The sequence below is a fragment of the Grammomys surdaster genome, unplaced genomic scaffold (assembly GCF_004785775.1).
Source record: "Grammomys surdaster isolate TR1022 unplaced genomic scaffold, NIH_TR_1.0 62, whole genome shotgun sequence".
NCBI lineage: Eukaryota > Metazoa > Chordata > Mammalia > Rodentia > Muridae > Grammomys > Grammomys surdaster.
Window position 1 is genome coordinate 31,628,995 of NW_021604564.1, and position 4,705 is coordinate 31,633,699.

Genomic DNA, 4,705 nt, shown 5'->3' on the forward strand with positions numbered 1-4,705 from the left:
GTGTGTGTGTGTGTGTGTGTTAGTTAGACATAGTGATACATCTCTCCATTTTCTGGCTCCCCCTAGGAACTTAAATATTACTTGCCCAATTTAAGTAATATTCACTTAATAACCTCAGTAAATATCTCAAAATGTACTTCTCTGGAAAGCATTTTATATTTTATTTTACCAACTTCCAAAGTTATTGAAATATATGTCATGCATTCATCACTAAGATTCCCCAGTTGCTTCCATATTGGCTCTTATGTATTTGACTTTGTTTTTGTTCTTATTTTTTATCCTTTGAAATTTAATCTTTAAATAATGAATTTAGACATCTCTGATATTAATATTTCTCCCAGAAAATATGATTCTCTCTGCAGGCAAATTGGATTTCCAATGATATTATTAATCTTTCTTCTGTAGTTTTCCAGTCTTTGGCTGTGAGTTTGTTCTTTAATTTATAAACTCTTGCATATTTCGATGTCCTTGACATACTAAAACAGGGTATCTGTTATAAATCATGAGCATTACAAAGCAGATGGGAGATTCCATTAACTATAACCTTGCTACACTTTTCTACACATGTCCAAATAAATGCTCACACAATTTCTTAAGTTTAGTGTAAAAACTACATGATTTAAAAAAGATCAGTTACGTACAGACCAATTTCTCAGCATGTCTGACTGAATTCCTCTGGGTGAATTTTCCTAATACCTTTCCACTTTCTAAAGAAGTAAAACATAAGTGAAATTGTCAGTGTTGCATAGGTACATAGAGACAATAGATAGAAGCATAGTGAGATAGATGATTGATTGATAGATAGATAGATAGATAGATAGATAGATAGATAAATGATGCATAGATGATAAATGACAGATAAATAATAGATAGATAGTGGGTAGATAATATTTAGACAGCTAGATAGACAAAATAAATGAATCCCACATACTTTGAACTTCTGCATTGACCTCACTTTATTTTGTGTTGTGGAGAACAATTTTTTTTTAAAAAAACTACATTTAATGTTTTAAATTATACCATAATTTAGCCTGTGGTGGTAACATATACTAATACAAAAGTTTACCAGTTTTTTAAAGCTTTTGATAATAACCTAGTCTTCAAGTGTCACAATAATTTTGAGATACAAACCAAGTAATTAAATCCTTGAGTGTTTGGGTATTAAGTAATTTAGTGAAAATAGGATAAAACTAACAATCGGCTATAGACCATTCGTATAACCCAATACTTGGTGACTGAAAGAGTTATCATTATGAATTTTGAAGCCATTCTAGAGTACAGAATGAGAATTTACCCAAACAAGCAATGCAAATTGACTTTTAAAAAGTCTGAATAATTGTTATATTATAGTCAATCATATTTTCTTTTTCTAATACAATTTCTTTTTAATGAGTTTTAACTCATTGACATATCTACTGCATAAGCCATATTACTAAATTGAGTATGTTAGGTCTGTAAATATATGTTTACATGCTGGTAAAATCATAGTAGATCAAAAAATTGTTCTATACTCACTCATCTTACTATCCATCTCCCAGGCAAGGTACCCATAGTATTCTGATATCCTCTTGTTTGAGATGAATGAGGTCGTCATGTTACTAGCTTCATCCAGCCTTTGCATTTACTTCTGCATTCTCTATGAAAGTATAATACTCTATCTGGTGCTTTCTGTTAGTTTGTTTGTCATGTTTTTTTCCATCTTTTTTGCCTATTACTTTCTTTGTTTGTGAATCCCCATAAGTACAAACATGTCATTATTTAAAGGAAAATCCAAGAAACAAAATAACACCTTATCATTTCTTAACCATTTTATATTTTAGATCTCTGTTTTCTTTTCTCCTTCCAAATCCTCCTATATACCCCTCACTGCTGTATTTCAAAGCCATGGCCTCCCTTTTTTTCATAAATTGTTATTGCATGCATATGTGTGTGTGTGTGTGTGTGTGTGTGTGTGTGTGTGTTCCTAACCTGCTCAGACTGTGTAATGTTATTTGTATATATGTTTCAGGACTGATAATTTGGTATGCTTTGGTGTAATTTAGTATAAGGACAAATGTTTATATTGCCATTAGGAATTATACTGATTAAGTAAATTAGTAGTTGTAGGTTTTCCTTCAATATCCATGACTTCACCAGCACTGAGTAAATAACTAGTTTCCAGTATCAGACATTATTTCCATTGGTGTGACCTTCCTTGGAGAAAATACTTTTTGGAATCTCAATACTCCTTAGTTATCTGTTGTTCTTGTTATAGGGCTGATGTCTCTTAGGCATTCCCCCTTGACTTTGGAGTGTTCATTGGTGTCAAACATGTTCAATTCACATTTGGGTAGTCATATTGATAAGACTTTCTTGGCATAGCTTCTCATACTTCTAGGAGACATCAACTCATAGAAAACTAATTTTCTGGGTCTCACACTTTTTCCTTCCCTCTTCCATAATGTACCCTGAGCCCTATGTGTGGAAATGTTTTGAGAGTGTGTCCACTGAGATGAGGCTCTACTACTTTGCATTTTGATTGTCGATTTTTGTAACAGTTTCCATCTGTTCCAAATAAAAGTCTGTTTCCTTGGTGAGCTGTAAGGATTACATTTAACTGTGGTACAAGGACAGAAGAATGTTTACATTGATGTGAGGTATAGTGCTGGTTTAGTAATGTAGTAGTTGTACTTCACTATGTTCCAAGATCACTAGCATGAAGTGAGTAGCTAATCTCCAGTATCACATATGGTTTCCATCCTGTTGAACAGGTCTTAAATCCAATTAGAGAGCTGATGGCTTCTACTGAGATGTGCATGCCACTACTATACCCTTAGGGTTATCAGGATACCCTGGTAGTTAGTGTCATTCATAGATGTCAGAGCTGGGTAGTTTCACTCTCACTTTGGAAATTTGCATGTCACCATCTGGTGCCATAAAAAGTAGTCCTTAGAGATGAGATATTCAAGCCAGTTCTAGCTCAAGGGGCGGGGCTTTTGGCCCTGCTTTTGAAGTGCGTGGTGTCATATATATATATACATACAAACAGAGAGACATAGATATATATATATATATATATACATATACCTTCCATTTCTGGAGTACAATAACAATAAACTGGATGTATATTTAGAAAGACTTTGGGCATCTTTGGTCAACAAATGAGAAGACTTATTTTCATATCTGGTATTTAGAATTTTGTTGGAGGTAACATTGTCATTCCAGAAGAAAAAAGTTTATTAAAATTAGATAGGAACATTTGTGCACAGAATTGGGCATGTTATAGGTGTTTCAGGTAAATAGTTGATAGTATAATTCTTTGTGGCTTTATAGATAGCACTATTGTTCTTATCTTCTTTCTCCATATTTATCTACACATTCCTCTACAATACCCCTATTTTCTTATTTCCCTGATCAGAGAACTCATACCATAATGTCTCTTCTGTATAGCTGCCAACCCCCCTATCATAGCAGTGAACCAATTTTACAATCCTAGTTTCTATAGTTACTGCAGGCTATATGCTCACATAGGAAGATTTGGAGCTATGAGGCTCCAACAACAGAACATAAAGCTCCTGTCTTTCCAGGTCTGGATTACCTCACAAAGTATAATCCTTCCAATTCCATCCATTTACCTGAAGAGTTGATGATTTTAATTTTCCTTATAACTGAATAGTATTCCATAGTATACATGTACCATATTTTCATTATTCATCTGTCAATTGACAGATATTTACATTTACATTGCTTCTATTTTATACCCATTTTGAATAGAGCCCATTTTGAACAATGGACATGACTGAACAAGTATCTGTATAGTAGGACATGGAGTCCTTTGGGCATATGACAAGGAATGGTATAGCTGGGCTATGTGGCAGATTCTTCATTAGATTTCTAAGAATTCTCCACACTGATTTCCAAAGTGACTTCACCACTTTGCAATCTCCTCAAGAGTGCCTGAGAGCTCCCCTTTCCCTGTTTACCCCTCTTCACCTGTTTTGTGGTGTTTTGTTGATCGTTGATCGTTGTCATTCTCTCTGAGATAATTTGGATTCTCTATGTTGTTTTGACTGAGTTTTCATAGTTGCAAGAGACTAAAAGCATGCTGCTATTGCTGTTGGGTTTTTATTTGTTTATTTTCTTTTTTAACCATTTATTCCTTTGAGACCTCTTTGGCTCCAGGCCCATTTTTTCATTTTTCTTCTTCTTCTTGTATTTGTTGTATATTTTTTGAGTTCTATTGTATTTTGGATACAAATTATCTGCCAGATATGCCAATCACAAACGTTTCATTCCCAGCCGATGACTTTTATGAAGTCCTGCTTGTCGATATTGGCCCTCATTCTTGGGCAAATGGAGTCCTATTTAGGGAGTCCTTTCCTATACCTATATCATGCGGGGCAGTTCCTAGGTTCTTCTGTTTTCTTCTAGTACTTTTAGTGTTTTTTGTTTTATATTTAGGTCTTTGAGCTATTCAGTGTTAGCTTTTGTGCAAGGTAACAGATCCAGGTTTAATTTCATTCTGTTGCCTGTGGACATACATTCCTCTGAACCATTTGTTGAAGATGGTTTCCTTTTTCTACCATATATTTTGGCACCTTTGTCAAACATCAAATGTCTCAAATGATGTGTATTTATGATTAGGTCTTTGATTTTGAAAACATACATACAAGTACCATAATTCAGACTGAAAGGATATGTATGTGTATATATATATATATATATA